Source organism: Dasypus novemcinctus, chromosome 7 (genome assembly GCF_030445035.2).
Source record: "Dasypus novemcinctus isolate mDasNov1 chromosome 7, mDasNov1.1.hap2, whole genome shotgun sequence".
In the NCBI taxonomy this organism is placed as follows: domain Eukaryota; kingdom Metazoa; phylum Chordata; class Mammalia; order Cingulata; family Dasypodidae; genus Dasypus; species Dasypus novemcinctus.
The window spans coordinates 24232521-24252254 of NC_080679.1; the positions used below are offsets into that span (position 1 = coordinate 24232521).

Consider the following 19734-nt stretch of genomic DNA (forward strand, 5'->3'; position numbering starts at 1 on the left):
TCCGGTTTATGCCCCTGGCTCCAGGTGCAGAGGGAGCAGAGGAACCCAGGTGCACATACTGGGAGCACGTCCGCCTGGCCCACTCTATCTGGCCTAAGGGACTCTTCTGTCCCAGAACTTGCTGCAGAGCACTGTGGGACAGCCGTCAAGTTGTGCTGCCTGGGGCAAGGGCTTGCTGGCTAGAGGACACACAGGGCAGTGCCCTGGACCGTGGGGAAACTTTTTTCTGGAGAAGATGGAACATTCCTATCCATGTTAATGGAGGAATTCCCAGGGCCAAAGCGCATGTCCACTGAGTCTCCTGCACTTTGACCTGGAGCTAGTCTCCAAACTCTTTTTATGGCTAAGCCATGAAGGAGTGTGTTGGCACAGGTCAATCTGTGGAGACTGAGAAAAGCGTTTTCTTTTTCCCTTCCTCCTCCTCTTCCTCCTTCTCTTTTTATTCAAGTTCAAAAAATGAAAGACAAAAGGCCGCTTAACAAGTTATGGAAACATTACTACTAAAATGTTCTGCTCAGGCACTTTTCTCTCCTTTAATTCCAACAACAAACTCAATTATTTCTCTAGTGTTCAAAAGACAACACAAATAAACACAGATTACTTAAATAACACAGTCAAGGTCACCTTATTAATAAAAAAAATTGAAGAAGAAAAAAATGCTTAATCATATTCATATCTTACAAAACCAAATCCCATATTCTTCTTTCTTACCTTTTGCATTAGTATAGTACCTTCTTTGCTTGTGCCACAAGAACATTACAATATTGTTAATTATAGTCTGTAAATTGCATTACTTATATTTTCCCATGTCTCACCACATTCTTAACACCTTGTAGTAGAACATTCCTGTATTTATGTTATTAACCACAATCCTCATCTGCCACCAAAATCAGTTATCCTCCCTATCTTATCCTCCAGCTGTCCTCCAACTAACATTAACCTCCAGAGACTATCTGTTTCAGCCACCATCGCATCTATAAATCAACGCTGTTTGTTACTATTAGATGTCAGAGTGAGACAACTGGGATGCAGAGACCAGCGATTACAGGCAAGGATTTATTGGGAAGCTTTCCCAACAGAGGGGGTCAGAAGAGAAACTTCAGCCCGCTCCTGGCAGAGGCAGTCATGATATACAGTATATTTATAGGTGGGAACATGCTTAATGGGAGTGCGTTTGGGCTTGGGTAAGACCCGAGGGTCTATAGGATGGCTAGGGGACGGTGGGCTAGGGGCAGTGAATTCTAGAGGTGCAGATGGGGTTGGTGGGGTCATCTGGCTTCTTTGTCTATTCTGGTGAGGAAATGAACTGTATCTGGACCCATAGGTCCAGGATGGGGGCTGTTCTATGTCATGGATGTGGCTCTTTCTGAGTAAATGGCTGGTTGCACTAATATGGCCTGTACATAAATTCAAACTTATTCTATATCCAAGTATGCCTAGTTCCCGGAAAGCCAATTGAGAGGTATAAACTCTCTAGGCTTTGGATACTCAGGGAGGATGCAAATTATATGTTTTAATTCAAGCTTAACCGGAATGGGGGGGGGTATGTGTTAACTCAAGCTTATCTGGAGGATATGTGTTAATGCAAGACCTATCTGGACTCAGATAAAACACTTGAAACTCTAAGAAACTAACAAAAAGAAGGTCCTCTTGCATATAAGTACTATTTGACTCCCCACTCCTACATCCTCTGTATAAAAGGGACCCAAAAATCCCATTCAGGGCTCAGTTTTTATTAGGACAGGAGTCTCCCCAGCCTGGCTAGCTGTTAATAAATCTTCCTTTTCAGTTTCTCATGTCCTGGCCTTCTATACCACATACACCTGACTTCTCTCTGCTACAACTGCACTTCCACAATGGGGTAGGTTAACAATAAACTTGCAGCTTCTGCAAGTCGTGGCTGTTACTGGGGCTAGGGAAGGGACCTAGCCCTGTCAGTTATACTCATTATAATGTGCTATCTTCAACTCCATCCATTACCACATATTTTCAATTCACCTTATTAAACATTCTACATACATTTGGCATCAGCTCCCCCTTCTCAACCTACATCCTGTCTCCCGCCAATTTACACTTCATAGTCCAACTCCATAAGTCTACTCATTGCATTTAGTTCATATCAGTAGACCATACAATATTTGGCCTTTTGTGTCTGGCTTATTTCACTCAGCATAATGTCCTCAAGGTTGCTCCATGTTGTCATTTGCTTCCACCACTGATTTCTTCTTAAAGCTGAATAGTATTCTAGCATATGTATATACCACATCTTGTTTACCCATTCATCAGTTAACAGGCACTTAGGTTGTTTCCATCTTTTTGCAGTTACGAATAATGCCACTGTGAACATCGGTGTGCAAATATCTGTTTGCGTCCTTGCTTTCAGTTCTTCTGAATATATTCCTAGTAGTGCCAGATCATATGGCAGTTCTACATGTAATTTCCTGAGGAACTGCTAAATCATCTTCCACAGAGGCTGCAGCATTTTATACTCTCACCAACAGTAAAGGAGTGTTCTTTTTTCTCCACATCCTTTCCAACATTGTAGTTATTTTTTTAAATTATGGCCATCCAGTATGGTATGAAATGGTATCTCATTGTAGTTTTGATCTGCATTCCCCTAATAGCTGTGAAGCCAAACATCTTTACGTGTGTCTTTTTGTCATTTATATTTCCACTTCAGAAAAATGTTTAGTCAAGCCTTTTGCCCATTTTTAAGTTGGATTGCTTGTCTTTTTGTCATTAAAGTGTGTGATCTCTTTATATAACATGGAAACCAAGCCCTTGTCAGATATATGGTTTCCAAAGATTTTTTTCCCCATTGAGTTGGCTGCCTTTTCACTTTCTTACCAAAATTGTTTAAAATATAAAAGTGTTTAATTTCGAGGCAGGCAATTTATCTATTTTTTCTTTTGTTGCTTGTGCTTTGGGTACAAGATTCCAGAAACCACCACCTGTCACAAGATCTTGAAGATGTTTGCCTACATTTTCTTCTAGGAGTTCTTTGGTTTTAGTTTTATATTTAAGTCTTCATCCATTTTGAATTGATTTTTCTATAAGATGTCAGATAGGGGTCCTCTTTCTTTCTCTTAGATATGGTATCCAGTTTCCCCAGCACCATTTGCTGAATGGGCTGTTCTAAGACTTCTTTTCTTTTCTTTTTTCTTTTTGTTAACTCCTGGCATTCAAGAAAAGCGGTGTTATAACACTAGCTAGATACAAGCTAAAGAAACAGATATCTCAGAGTCTAAGTTCCAGTTATAACACACTAAAAATCAAAATGTGCAAGTTTAACAAAAGATGGCAAAACATGCAAAGAAATAGAAAGAGATAGCCTAGACAAAAGAAGATTTAAACATTAGAAACAGGGAAGCGGATTTGGCTCAGCGGACAGAGCATCCACCTACCATATGAGAGGTCCAGGGTTCAAACCCAGGGCCTCCTGACCCATTTGGTGAGCTGGCCCACACTCAGTGCTGATGTGTGCAAGGAGTGCCATGCCACGCAGGGGTGTCTCCCGCATAGGGAAGCCCCACACACAAGGAGTACACCCCTCATGGAGAGCCTCCATATGAGAAAAAAGTGCAGCCTGCCGGGAGTGGCATCACACACACGGAGAGCTGATGCAGCAAGATGACACAACAAAAAGAGACACAGATTCCTGGTGCAACTGACAAGAATGCAAGCGGACACAGAAGAACACACAGAGAATGAACACAGAGAGCAGACCACGGGGCGGAGCGGGGGGGCGGGTAGGGGAGAGAAATAAATACAAAATAAATCTTTAAAAAATAATAATAAACATTAGAAACAGTCAGTGTGGAAGATGAGACTAGGACACTCCAAAGACTTTTTTGTTTTGTTTCACTTTTTCAATTTTGTAAAATTTTGTTTTTCTATAATTTTTCTCACTTCATCTAAGCTTTCAAATTTATTGTTGTAAACTTGATTATGATATTCTTCGTATCATTTTAATGTGCTCTCTTTCACCTTGGTCATGCTCCATAGAAGTTTTTAATATTTTAACAGCTTTATTGAAATATAATTCACATGCCACATATTCACCCATTTAAAATGTACAATTCAATGGTTTTGAGTATATTCACAGGGTTGTGCTACCATTATCACAATCAATTTCAGAACATCTTCATCCCCCCCATGAGTACTCACTCCCTTTCTAGACAAATGCTAATCTCCATTCTGTCTCTATAGAATTGCCTTTTCTGGACATGTCATATAAATGGAATCATACATTATGTGACCTTTTGTGTCTGGCTTCTTTCACTTAGCTTAATGTTTACAAGGATCATCCATGTTGTAGCATGTATCAGGACTTCATTCCTTTTATTGCCAAATGCCATTCCCTTGAATGGATATGTCATATTTTGTTTATCCGTTCATCAATTCAGGGATACTAGGATTGCTTCCACTTTTTGCTCATTAAGAATAATGCTGCTGTAAACACTCATGAACAATTTGTGTGTGGATGACATATGTTTTCAATTCTCTTGGGTATATTCCTATGAGTGGAATTGCTGGATCCTAAGGTAACTCTGTGGTTGACGTATTGGGTAACTGTCAGGCTGTTTCCCAGAGTGGCAGTACCATTTCACATTTGGTAGGTGTTTTTTTTATGTATGACTGTGCACAACACGTCGGCATTAGAGAAAGTGTACTTCTAACACATTTAAAAATACTGGCTCTTCTTGAGCGAATGCAGATTTTACCATTTAATCTCTTTGCTGAAGACAAAAGGATAATTTTAGTAGAGGCAATTCTTAGATTCCTTCTATTCTAGTCAGATGGAGACATTGCACTCTGAGGTTACCTTTTACTTTCCCCAAATTCTGTCAGTTCTCTCTAGCTTACAACCCAATTGGTATTTCTTCACCACAGTTTTTCTAATAAAAATACTGCTTGTAAGAGAGTAACCCATTGAATAGCTCGGGCCTGTTGAACCCCACTTCCTAAGAAAAATGGACAGATTTGATCCTGATAATCTCTTTTTAAGATATACTTTTCTTTTTTAAAAATGTTTATTACCTTTTTTTTTTTAAAGATACATAAACCACACAAAATGCTACAATAAAAAATGTAAGAGGTTCTCATATACCCCCCTCCCCACACCCCACACTCCCTACTCACCGACTTCTCTCCCTGGTGTGGCACACTCACTGCATTCGGTGAGCACATCTCAGAGCACTGCCACACAGCAAGGACGACAGGCCATAGTTTTCTTTTTGACGACCTTGGGAAAAGGAGGTTAAACGTGTTTTGTTTTAACATACGGTGAGAGAACCCTTTCCTTTCTGATGTTCACTAATGATTAAATTCTCACACAGGGTCTGTGGAACCTGTTTTTGTTTCCTTTTGTTTTGTTTTCCCTCCTTTTAAAAAAAATTTTATTGGAGTAGTTGTGTACTTACAAAATAATCATGTACAATATGCAGAATTCCCAGACATCACCCTGTCACCAACACCTTGCACTGTTGTGGAACATTTGTTACAAATTATGAAAGAACGTCGTCAAAATAGTACCGCTGACTCCGTGGGGGAGGTGATGTCACGGGCCCCGTGTGAGCTGTCACGACACAAGCAGCTGCCTCCTTCAGCGTCATCCTGCGGAACTGCCCAGGACTGGGCCCCTAGGGAGGGGGAGGCGAGGAGGCTGCGGACGATCCCAGATCCCAGGGCTGCCGAGAGGAACTTGGGGATCTGGAAGATCGAGAAGCTCATCCAACGCTTGGAAGTGACCAGCAGCAATGGCGCAGGCACGATTTCATTGATCATTCTTCCCAAACACCAGATTACATGAGTGCCAAAAATGTTAGCAGATGAGTTTGGAACTGCATCTAACATTTATTGACAAGTAGACTCGCCCTCAGTCCTGAGAGCCATTACATCTGTACAAAGACTCAAACTTTTCAGCAAAGTACCTGCAAATGGTCTGGTTGTTTACTGTGGACCAACTGTAACAGAAGAAGGAAAGGAAAAAAAAGTCAACATTGACTTTGAGCCTTTCAGATCAATTAACACGTCACTGAATTTGTGTGCCAAAATATTCTATACAGAGGCTCTTTCAACACTACTTTCGGATGATAGCAAGTTGGCTTGTAATAAATGGTAGTGGTGCACTTCAGGGCACACTCCAAGGAAGCACAAGAGAAGCCCTGCACAAATTCACTGTGGCTCTCCTACAGAAACACAGTAGAGGTCAGTCTGCCTCGCGTTTTGCCCAGCAAAGAATGGAAAAACGACATAACTATGTTTGGAAAGTGGCTGGACAGCTGGGTAGATGTTTATTTCTGGGGACAAAATGAATGTGGCTGGTCTCATTTTAGCTAGATCAGCTGACTTTAAAACTGACCTAAGTCCATTTTTTAAAAATTTCTTTCCCCTTCCCTCTTCTCCTGCCCCCTCCCCCCCCCCCACCCGTTGTCTGCTCTCTGTGTCCATTTGCTGTGTGTTCTTCTGTGTCTGCTTGCATTCTTGTCAGCAGCACCAGGAATCTCTTTTTGTTGCATCATCTTGCTGTGTCAGCTCTCCATGTGTGCGGCGCCCCTCCTGGGCAGGCTGCGCTTTTTGCACAGGGTAGCTCTTCTTATGGGGCGCACTCCTTGCACATGGGGCTCCTCTACATGGGGGTCACCCCTGCATGGCACGGCACTCCTTGCACACATCAGCTCGTGTGGGCCAGCTCACCACGTGGGTAAGGAGGCCCTGGGTTTGAACCCTGGACCTTCCATATGGTAAGCAGACACTCTATCAGTTGAGCCAAATCCACTTGCCATAAGTCAATCTGATATGTTTGATCAGAAGTTGCAATCAAAAGTTTTTAAATTAGTAGGTATCACCTATGGTGGTGAAAATAGATTCAACCAAACTATTGAGTTATCTATCGAAGTTCTCGCCAATATGAAATTTATTCAAGAGAAGAAATTTAAAAGATGATATTTTACTTCGGAGTTGAAGATACACCAAAGGCTTTAGAAATGGGAGCTGTAGATTTTATTTTATTTTATTTTATTTTAAGATTTATTTATTTAATTCCCCCCTCCCCCGGTTGTCTGTTCTCTGTGTCTCTTTGCTGCATCGTTTCTTTGTCCACTTCTGTTGTCGTCAGCGGCATGGGAAGTGTGGGCGGCGCCATTCCTGGGCAGGCTGCACTTTCTTTCACGCGGGGCGGCTCTCCTTACGGGCGCACACCTTGCGCGTGGGGCTCCCCTAAGCGGGGGACACCCTTGTATGGCACGGCACTCCTTGCGCGCATTAGCACTGCGCATGGGCCAGCTCCACACGGGTCAAGGAGGCCCGGGGTTTGAACCGTGGACCTCCCATGTGGTAGACGGACGCCCTAACCACTGGGCCAAGTCCGTTTCCCAGATTTTATAATAATCTATGAAAATCTGGGTGTAATGAGATATGTTCTTCATTGCCAAGGCACAGAAGAGGATAAAATTCTCTATGTAACTCCAGAACAAGGGAAGGATAAATCTCATTTCATAAAGAGACAGGACAGGAATGTGGGCTGATTAAGAGCATGCCCCTGCTGGAATGGTTTGCTAATAACTATTATAAAATTCAGAGCTACATTGGAAGTTGTCACAGGTCAGTCACAAGAAGGATCCCAGTTTGTGGAAGGATTTGGTGGAATAGAGGTATCTTGTACTGAATAGATTTCCAAGGAATGGAATACCAAGGAGAAGAAGATGATTTTTTTTTTTTTTTAACCTTAGAGACTATTAGGTAGTTGACATGGGTCCAGCAAACTGTACTTCACCCTCCAGCATCAAACCCAAGGAGAAAACTCATGGTGGAATCCCAAAAGAACCCTACCTTACAACTGGAATATTTCCAGTGCTTAATCCATGAGCACTGGATAGTGAAAAGAAAAACTAAACAAATCTAGACCCAACCCAACACTTTGGTTTGTCATGATCTCAGCACAGCAGGCTGTAACTAAATTCCTGAATGCCACTTGGGACTAATCTTTAAAAGAATCCCAGTTTTTACTTTTACTGGATGGTGAAATTGGTTGTTCTTGCATTTTATGGGAAAAATTATTTTTTAACCTTCATACATAGAAGCAGAAATGCTTTAACTGCTGTAAACCTTCAAAAATTAATTGAAGTGAGATCATTAAAAAATCCTCACTATGGTCCAAAGCTTATAGTTGGTATATTTTTTTCTATGAACCATACTAATTTTTTAAAGACTTATTTTATTTTTATTTATCCCCCCCTCCACCTTGCCACCTGTGCTTGCTCTTTGCTCTCTGTGTCCATTCACTGTGCCTGCTTGTCTTTCTCTTCTCTTCTTCTCTTTAGGAGGCACTGGGAACCAATCCCGGGACCTCCAACCTGGGAGAAAGGCATTCAATAGCTTAAACCATCTCAGCTCCCTGGTCTGCTTCACCTCTCACTGTCTCTCCTCTGTGTCTCCCTTTGTTGTCTCATTTTGCTGCGCCAGCTCAGCTCTCTATGGTGCAGACCAGCTTGCCTTCACCAGGAGGCTCCAGGAATCGAACCCAGGGCCTCCCATATGGTAGACAGGAGCCCAATCGCTTGAGCCACATCTGCTTCCCCCATGCTATTTTTTTTTTTTTTTGTAATTTTATTTATTTTTATTTATTTTTTTCCTTTTTTTTTAATTGACTTTGTAATAATATTACATTAAAAATATATATGTGAGGTCCCATTCAACCCCACCCCCCCACCCCACCTCTCCCCCTCCCCCCCCCCCCCCAGCAACACTCGTTCCCATCATCATGACACATCCATTGCATTTGGTAAGTACATCTTTGGGCACCTCTGCACCTCATAGTCAATGGTCCACATCATGGCCCATACTCTCCTCCATTCCATCCAGTGGGCCCTGTGAAAATTTACAATGTCCGGTGATTGCCTCTGAAGCACCATCCAGGGCAGCTCCATGTCCCAAAGACACCTCCACCTCTCATCTCTTCCTGCCTTTCCCCATACCCATCAGCCACCATGTCCACTTTTCCCAATCCAATGCCACCTCTTCTATGTGGACATTGGATTGGTTGTGTCCAGTGCACCTCTATGTCAAGAGGAGGCTCAGATTCCACCTGGATGCTGGATGCAATCCTCCCACTTTCAGTTGTAATCACTCTAGGCTCCATGGTGTGGTGGTTGTCCTTCTTCAACTCCATCTTAGCTGAGTGTGGTAAGTCCAATAAATCAGATTGTAGGTGCTGGAGTCTGTTGAGGCTCAGGACCTGGCTATCACCTTGCCAGTCCAGAGATTCAAATCCCCTAAATATATCTTAAACCCCAACATTAACTGCACCTCCAGCACATTAGCATGAAAGTCTTATGAAGGAAGATCCCATCTGAGTCCAGATTCATCACACATAAACACCATTTCCAAAGAGGGGCCATCTGCCCTGGTAGTTAACCCCATCGGCCATGACCATAACTCCCACTCCATGCTATTATTAACACCACGTATTTTTTTCCAGAGGGTTCACTTTTACTTTATTAAATCAAGATAAAGTTTGTTGTTGTTTTTTTTACATTCCTACTTATGTGTTTTTTTTCTTTTTTTTTAAGATACATAGATTACACAAAATGTTACATTAAAATAATATGAGTCGGAAGCAGACTTGGCACAGTGGTTAGGGCGTCCGTCTACCACATGGGAGGTCCGCGGTTCAAACCCCGGGCCTCCTTGACCCATGTGGAGCTGGCCCATGCTCATTGCTGATGCACGCAAGGAATGCCGTGCCACGCAGGGGTGTCCCCGCATAGGGGAGCCCCACGTGCAAGGAGTGCACCCGTAAGGAGAGCCGCCCAGCGCAAAAGAAAAGTGCAGCCTGCCCAAGAATGGCGCCACACACACGGAGAAGCTGACACACAAAATAACGCAACCAAAAGAAACACGGATTCCCGTGCCGCTGACAACAGCAGAAACGGACAAAGAAGAACACGCATGCAGCAAATGGACACAGAGGTAGACACCGGGGGTGGGGGGGAGGGAGAGAAATAAATAAAAAATAAATCTTTAAAAATATATATATATAAGAGGTTCCCATATACCTTACTCCCCACACCTCCCACTCCTCCCACATCGACATCTTCTTTCAGTAGTGTGGTACATTCATTGCATTTGATGAGTATATTTTGGAGCATTGCTACACAGCATGGATTATAGTTTATGTTGTAATTTACACTCTCTCCCAGTCCATTCAGTGGGTTATGGAAGGATATATTATGTCCTGCATCTATCCCTACAATATCATTAAGGACAACTCCAAATCCTAAAAATACCCCAATATCACACCTCTTTTTCCCTTTCCTTGCCTTCAGCAACTCCTGTGGCCACTGTCTCCACATCAATTATATAACTTCTCCCATTGCTAAAGTCACAATAATTCTATAGTAGAATACCTGTAAGTCCACTCTAATCCATATTTTATTCCTCCATCCTGAGGATCCTGGGATGGCGATGTCCACTCCACCTCTAAATTGAGAGGGGGCTTAGATCCCATGTGGCTGATGGATGGAATTCTCCTACTTGCAGCTGTAGATTCTCTCGGTTCCCTGGAGTGGTCATTGACCATCCTCACTTCCCTGTTAGCTGACCTGGATAAGTCCAATGAACTAGAGAGTAGGTCTTACAACTCTGCTGAGGCTCAGGGCCCAGCTAGCACATGGACAGTCCAGAGAGTCAAATCTCCTGAGCATACACGAACCCCAGTGCCAATCGCAGGTTCAGTAAAAGTGACAGAAGAGGCAAGTGTAGAGAGGTCACATCTGAGTCCAACTCCATCACACTCAGGAGCACAAATTCCAAAGTAGGGCCCACTGACAAGGCACTGAACTCCAGAGCCATGTGTCATGACCGTAGGAACTTGGCGTCTCCATAGCCCTCAGGAGCACCACTACCTGGAGTTGTATCTACTTTGGCTAACACCATGTATTAGTATTGCACGTTTGTCATAGTTCATGAAAGAACACTCTCATATTTGTACTGTTAACCACAGTCCATCAACCACCACATGGTTCACTGTGTTATACAGTCCCATGCCTTGTACTAATCATCCAAAGTGCACACACATTGGTTCTCAGTTTCATCACAGAGTTGTTCTATCATTGCCTCAGTCAATTTTAGAACATTTTCCTTGCTCCAATAGAAAAAGAATCCCATACCCCCCTATTATTGACCTTTAGCATTGATATAGTACCTTCTTGCCATTTATGCAAGAATATTGCAATATTGCCTATAGCCCATAAGTTACAATAATTGTATTTTCCCATGTATCACCAACTTCTTAACACCTTGTAATAGTAACATATATTTGTTCTAGTTCATGGAACATTCTTGTATTTGTACTATTAACCACAATCTTCATTCACCATCAAGGTCACCATGTTATATATTCCCTAGGTTATTCTCTAGCTTTCTTTCAGTTGATATTTACATCCCTAGATTGCCCCTTTCCAGACAGAGACTTTTAAAAATGGGTCATAAATATTCTCTAAGCTCTGAGCTGAAGGAAGACATAGACAAAGAACTAAAGGAAATCAGGAAAATAATACATGAACACAAAGAGAATATCAACAGAGAGATGGAAATTATGAAAAGGAACCAAACAAAGCTGAAGACCACAATAACAGAAATTTAAAATTCCTTGAGGGGTTGAAGAGCAGATTGGAGGAAGTGAATGTGGCTCAACAGATAGAGTGTCTGCCTACCATATAGGAGATCCAAGGGTTCGATACCCAGGGCCTCCTGGCTCATGTGGTGAATGGCCCACGCACAGTGCTGCTGCACGCAAGGGGTGCTGGCCCACACAGGGATGCCCCCACATAAGGGTGCCCCCCGTACAAGGAGTGGCTCCTGCACAAGGAGAGCCACCTCACACAAAACCACAGCCTGCCCAGGAGTGGTGCCACACACATGGAGAGCTGACGCAAGATGACACAACAAAAAGAGACACAGATCCCAGCGCCACCTGATGAGAATACAAGCAGACACAGAAGAACACACAGTGAATGGACACAGAGAGCAGACAATGGGGCAGGGAGGGGGGTAATAAATAAATCTTTAAAAAAAATTACGGGACATTGTAGATCCCCCCAGGGTCCACTGGATGGAACGTGGGAGAGTATGGGCCATGATGTGGACCATTGACCATGAGGTGCAGCGATGCCCAGAGATGTACTTACCAAATGCAATGGATGTGTCATAATGATGGGAGAGTGTTGCTGAGGGGGGAGTGGGGGTGGGGGCAGTGGGGTTGAATGGGACGTCATATTTTTTTAATGTAATATTTTTTAAAAAATGAATTAAAAAAAAAAGCAGATTGGAGTTGGAAAAAGTAGGAATCAGTGAACTTGAAAATGACTATTTTTTTAAAGATTTATTTTATTTATTTCTCTCCCCATGCCCCCCATTGTCTGCTCTCTGTGTCCATTTGCTGTGTGTTCTTCTGTGTCTGCTTGCACCCTTGGTGGCACCAGGAAGCTGTGTCTCTTTTTTGTTGCATCATCTTGCTGCATTTGCGCTCCATGTGTACAGCGCCACTCCTAGGCAGGCTGCACTTTTTAAATGTGGGGTGGCTCTCCTTGCATGTGGGGCATCCCCACGTGAGGGCACTCCTGTGTGGCACAGCACTCCTTGCGCACAGCAGCTCTGTGTGTGGGCCAGCTCACCACACAGGTCAAGAGGCCCTGGGTATCAAACCCTGGACCCTCCATATGGTAGGCAGATGCTCTATCAGTTGAGCCATGTCCACTTCCCAAGATAAGACTATTAAAATCACTCAGTATGAGGAGTAGGAAGAGGAAAGAATGAAGAAAAGTGAACAGAACCTGAGGAACCTGTGGGACAACATCAAGTGTATCAATAGACACACTGTGGAAGTCTCAGAAGGAGAAGAGAGATAGGGGCAGAGAGAATATTCAAAGAAATAATGGCTGAAAACTTCCCAAATTTAACAAAAGACATGAATACTTGGATCCAAGCTGCACAATGAACTGCAAACAGTATAAACCCAAATAGATCCACACACATCATGTTATAATCAAACTGTCAAATATAAAAGATAAAGAGAGATTTCTGAAAGCCTCAACTTGACACATATAAGGGCGTCTCAATAAGATTAAGTGCTGATTTCTCATCAGAAACCATTTGGGCAAGAAGGCAGTGGAAGGCAGTGGAAGACATATTTAAAGAGCTGAAAACAAAAAATTGCCAATTAAGAATTCTGTATCCAGCAAAAGTGTCTTTCAAACATGACAGAGAAATTAAGACTTTCCAAAATAAACAAAAAAAAAAACTGAGGGACTTCATCACCACTAGGCCAGCCATACAAGAAATGCTAAAAGAAGTACTGCAGGTTGGAAGGAAAGGACAAGAGACAACTGGCTTAAGACACATGAAGAAATAAACATCTCCAGTAAAAATACTGATGGGTAAACATAAATACTAGTTTATTTTTGACTTGTAAATCCTCTTTTTACTTTCTACAGGATCTAAAAGACAAATGCATAAAATGTAATGATGAATTAATGGTTTTTGTCTCATAATGCGTAAATAGGTCATCTATGACAAGAATTATTTAAAGGTGGGGGGGACAGAAGAGAATAGGACCATAGTTTATGTATGCTATTAAAATTGTTAGTTGGTATCAAAGCAAAGGAGACTGTTATAGATTTAAGATGTTAAATTTAAGCCCCATAATAACACTAAGGTATATGTAAATTCATAGAGACAAAAAGATGAGTATAGGTTATCCCAGGAGCCGGTGGTAGAGGCAATGGGGAATTAATGCAAAATGAGTGTAGGGTTTGTTAGTGGATGGCGGTGAGGGTACTGCAACATTGTGAGTGTGATTAATCCCACTGAATGGTATGTTTGAGAGGGGTTGGGATGGGAGGATTTATGTTGTATATATGTTCCCCAATTTAAAAAAAAGAAAAAAATAAACTGGAGAGATAATGACAATTAAATTCAATGCATGATAGTGGATGGGATCTAAAAATGGAAGAGAAAAGGCTCAAAATGACATCATTGGTAGGAAGCAGATTTGGCTCAATGGATAGAGCATCTGCCTACCACATTGGAGGTCCAGGGTTCAAACCCAGGGCCTCCTGACCCATGTGACAAGTGCGCGGTGCTAATGTGCACAAGGAGTGCTGTGACACGCAGTGGTGTCCCCCACTTAAGGGAGCCCCACATGCAAGGAGTGTGCCCCATAAGGAGAGCCGCCCCACAGAAAAAAGTGCAGCCTGCTCAGGAGTGGCGCCACACACACGGAGAGATGGCGCAACAAAGAGAGACAGACTCCCGGTGCCACTGACAAGACTACAAGCAGACACAGAAGAACACACAGTGAATGGACACAGAGAGCAGACAATTGGGGGGGGGGGGGGTGGCAGGGAAGGGGAGAGAAATAAATAAAAAATAAAACTTTAAAAGAAAAAATGAGGCGGCGGACTTGGCCCAGTGGTTAGGGTGTCCATTTACCACATGGGAGGTCCGCGGTTCAAACCCCGGGCCTCCTTGACCCGTGTGGAGCTGGCCCATGTGCAGTGCTGATGCGCACAAGGAGTGCTGTGCCACACAGGGGTGTCCCCGCGTAGGGGAGCCCCACGCACAAGGAGTGCACCCTGTAAGGAGAGCCGCCCAGCGCCAAAGAAAGTGCAGCCTGCCCAGGAATGGTGCCGCACACACGGAGAGCTGACACAACAAGATGACGCAACAAAAAGAAACACAGATTCCCATGCCGCTGGCAACAACAGAAGCGGACAAAAAAAGACGCAGCAAAGAGACACAGAGAACAGACAACCGGGGTGGGGGAGGGGAGGGGAGAGAAATAAATAAATAAATAAATCTTTAAAAAAAGAAAAAGAAAAAGTCACATCACTGGGATATAAGAAAATATTGGAATATATATTATAAGCTTTATATCAATGTTAAGTTTCTTGAACTTGATAACGCCACTTAAAGTGATTCCACAAGTGAACATCCTTATTCATGGGAAATGTACGTGGAAGTTCAAGGAGTATGATGTGTGCAACCTGCTCTCAGATGCTAAGAAGATGGACGGACGAATGAATGGACAGACAAATAGATAGGGAAAATACAGACTCAGGGGTGGGGCAGGGCAATGCAGAGTTAATGCAAAATGAGTATAGAGTTTCTCTTGGGGGTGAAGGTAAAATTATAGCAATGGGAGGTGGTAAAGGTACTGCAACATTGTGAATGTGATTAATCCCAGTGAGTATATGCTCAGGAAGGGTTGGAATGGACAGATTTACATTGTATATTTGTTTCCATAATTTAAAAAAAAAAGAATGAAGGAAGAGAAACTAAAAAGATAATTACAATTAAATGCAATACATAATACTGGATGGGATTTAAGAATGGAGGAGAGAGGTTTTAAAAGGACAATTGCGACATATGAAAAAATTGGACTATAGAATGTAAGCTTTACATCAACATTAAATTTCTTGAGCTCGATAACTACACTTAAGGTGATTACATAAGTGAATATCCATGTCCCAGGGAATCGACATGGAAGTGTTATATGTTCAAGGAGAACGATGTGTGCAATCTGCTCTCTCAAATGTTCAGAAGATGATAGATAGATAAAGATGAAAGAGAAAAGAAGGAAGGAAGGAAAAGAAAGAAAGAAAGAAAGAAAGAAAGAAAGAAAGAAAGAAAGAAAGAAAGAAAGAAAGAAAGAAAGAAAGAAAGAAAGAAAGAAAGAAAGAAAGAAAGAAAGAAAGAAAGAAAGAAAGAAAGAAAGAAAGAGAAAGAGAGAGAGAGAGAAAAGACAAAGATGGCAAAATGTTAAAATCGGTGAATCTGGGTATCTGGGGGATGATGGTATGTTGGCTTTCTCTGTATGAGGATTGCATCATTTTTTTCAACTGTCTTGTAAATTTAAAACTATTTCAAAATAAAAAGCTTTAAAAAATTCTTAGGTGCAAAATGGAAAGCATTTTTTAAAAAGGCAATTATGTGGAGAATTGACCTAAAAGTTACAGTAGAAGCTAATAAAAGTTCTCAGGTAAGAAATAGAAGGAACGTGAGAGGACATGAAATTCAAATAAACAAAAGAAAAAAATGTCCCAGAATTGAAGAAAATCACAAATCTTCAGTTCAAAAGATCCCCACCAAATGCTTAGCAGTATCTGTTTTTAAAACTAACATCCCAGAGGCTGCACTTATGCAAATCTAAGCAGGATCTCATTGACTGCCACAGTAAACCAGTGCCTCCAATAGCAGGCTCCTGAGGGCTCTAGAGACATCCAGAAACTGTAAGCAGGGCAGACAGCTCAGGAATGCGGCACCCTGTCAGTGGGCCTTACTCTGGAATTTATGCTCCCCAGTGTAACAGAGTTAGACTCATTTATAGTTTCTCTACACATGGCGCTTCTGCCCCTTTTGTTTGAACCTATAATTAGCACTATGCTTGATAAACGTATGTCCCAGAGACTTAAATCTTTGGTCCATCCATGTGCCAGGTGAACCCTGAATCTCAGCAGAGTTGCAACACCTACTCCCCAGTTCACTGGACTCACCCACAACACCTAACAAGGAGATGATGATGGACAACGCCCATGCCAAGGAACACAGAGTGTCTGCAACTGCATGCAAGATGGTTCCAACCATCTGCCCCATAGGATCTAAGCCCCCTCTCAATTAGCAGCAGAGTGGGCATCACCATCCCCAAATCCTCAAGATTAGGGAATGAACAATGGACTAAAGTAGACTTACTATTATTCTACTATAGACTTAGTATTATCCTAGCAATGGAATAACTCTTATCTGGTGACAGTGGTTCTGAGGGATGTGAGAGGGAATAATAGGTATCATATAAGGGCATTCTGGGACATTGGATTTGTCCTGCATAACACTGCAGTGATAGATACAGGCCTTTGTATATTTTGTCATAACTGACAAAATTGTGCTGGGCAGAGTGCAAACTATAATGTAAACTCTAGTCCATGGTTAGTAGCAAAGCTTCAATATGCATTTATCAATTGTAACAAATGTACCACACTAATGAAAGATGTTGTTAAGGTGGGAAAGTGTGAGAGGGGGAGGAAGGGGAGCCAATGGGAATCCCTTATTTTTTTAATGTAACATTTATGTAATTAAAGCTTCTTTTTAAAAAAATTAATTAAAGAAAAACAAAAACAACTGACATGTAGGCCTATTGTGATGCAATTTCAGGTGCCCTGTTAAGAAGATCCTGGAAACTTCCAAGGAGGAGAAAAAGTTGATGAACCACAAAAGTAGGAGAATTATATCGACATTAAATCTCTTCTTGAAAAACAGTGCAAGAAGGAAAGGGAAAAATATTTTTCAAAGTTCAAAGGAAAAACCTCTTTGAATCTAGAATTATATACAAAATTCAACCATTCAAGTTGAAAATAAAAAGACTTTTTCAGTTGGATGAGGATTCAGAAAATGTAACACGTATAAAACTGCTCTGAAATAAATAATAAAGAGAATATACCAAGACAAAGAAAAAGTAACCGAAGAGGAAGAAGAAAAAAGCAAAGTGGTGAGGAATTTTCTTGTTTGTTTGGTTTTTGTTTATTATTATTATTGGAATAATGAAAATGCTCTAATAATGACTGAACTGATAAACGCACAACAATGTGATTATACCAATACCATTGATTGTACATTTGGATGAATGGCATGCTTTATTAATATGTGTCAATAAAATTGATTGGTTAAAAAAAAAGAATATTGACAAACAAAGACTTTAGTAAATGTTTTCAACCAAAGAAGAGGATGAAATACGGGGGAAAAGGAAACATTAAAAAAACAAGAAATGAAGAAATCTCAGAGACTAATAGCGTGATTCCGTCTCTGGAACTGCCCAGGGGAGAGGATGCCCTCCTCACCACGGACTTGAATAGGTTCCTCCCCTCACGGGCATATCTGAACAGAGTAGAAGTGACGTGACCTAACAGTGGGCACATAGACTCCAGTACCAGAATTCCGGAGTCCAAAAGTCCTGGCTCCACCACTTACTAGAAAGGTGCCTCTGGGTACATTATTTAATCTCTCTGTGCCTCAGTGTCCTCACCCATGCAATGGGTATGGAATTAGTGTCTACTTCATAGGGTTATAATGAGGACTACATATAGTAAATGCTATATAAGTGTTTGATAGATAGGAAAATTAATAAAAGAAAAATATTACCTACAAAAAGTGTGATTGTTTAAAAAATAGAGAGAGAAGGACTGGAAAACAAAGCCAAGGAAAGTTCTTAGAATATGAAGCAAAAGAGTTGCAGAACAGTATATGTAATATAATGCCACATGTAGGAAAAAAAGAAAATTTCTACAAGAAATAATTACATTTGTAAACTTGTAGAAATATTTCTGAAAGGACACGTACCTTTGGCAAGGGGACTGAAATTGAGAGTAACTGTCACAGGGATCCTCAGTTTATCTTTAATATTTCAATCTGTGAGAATGTATTTATGTGTTACTTATGAAGTTAAAAACAAATTTTTTAAAAAATTGAAATTACCAACAAAACAATGTGTCCCGGAATCAGTGAGGAAGGAGTAGCTAACTTTGCCTTCTAGGAGTCAAGGAAAGAGTCACAGAAAAGAAGCCACCCAAGGGATGTGTTCACATCAGACAATGGCTTTGGCAGTCAAGAGGAGGTTGGATTTAAGCATATGTGTAAAGAGGCTGCTGAATTGACCAACTAAGAACGTGTCCTTATAGACAAAGTAGCGTCTATGTAGAGAGGAAGGGCCGTTTGATTGTTCAGGCAGCCCCCAGCATCCCCCCCCCCGCCTTCGTGTGGCAAATGGCCCCTGCTTTGAGAGTACCGTCTTCTTTTGCCTTTGGCCCTTTTGCTTTTAGGCTCTGGGCTTTAGCGTTAGATGACCTGGCTGAGTCATTAACTCATTCTCTTCTCCAGGCCACCTCTCCAGGAGGGGTACATGACCCTTATGAGGCCAGTCAGGTCATCAAACCCCGTGCTGGGACTTTCATAAGCCACCTCCCTCCTGCTGGACCAACTGGTGTGATGATGGGTGCCTGGAGCTGCCCACAGCTGCCACGGACCTAGGATGGAGCCTAGGGGAAGCAGAGCCTGTAGATGGGTCCTGGTAGCACCTTTTGAGTCCAGAATCAAGCCATACCTCAGTCAGCTGTACCCACTGACTTGTCATGAGACAACGATCTTTTTTTTTTTTAATGGGGTTAGGAAGTGGATCTAAGCCAGTTTGATTGGGTTTTCTGCTCAAATTGATTCCAAATTAAGAGCATTCACAGAGTGCCCCTAATGATTAGCAGCGAGCACAGGGGTGGCTCTGAGAACAAGCCCACTGCACTTGTTCTCATGCCAAGGACTGAGGACAAAGAGAAAGATGTCCTCAGTCTCCGGCAACCCCTCTTAGGCAGGGGCAGCTGTGTCTTCCTGATTTGTTAATTTAGCAGAATCTAAGGCCTTAGAGACCTTGGAAGGGATGGTCTGACCAGTGACTCCCAGACTTTTAGGTTAACAGAGGAGTAAAATTGCAAAGAAAACTCTCAGGATCCAAACTAGAAGTGCCAAGTTTTAATTCAGTGAAGGAAAATTTTAAAATATTTTTTTAAAAGCAGCAGCAAACAAAAAACAAATGCTGCCATCCATATTGTCCACCATCACCATAACATCAAAAAAGAAATAACACTTTCAAACATACACCCATATCCACCCAAGCAGAAAAGAAAACTGTAG

The 19734-nt window shown here is 42.0% G+C and overlaps 1 pseudogene; it reads left to right on the forward strand.

The window, feature by feature from the left end:
- The first annotated feature begins 5557 nt into the window (after positions 1-5557).
- Positions 5558-7747, forward strand: LOC101441916 (eukaryotic peptide chain release factor subunit 1 pseudogene; annotated as a pseudogene).
- The last annotated feature ends 11987 nt before the right edge of the window (positions 7748-19734 follow it).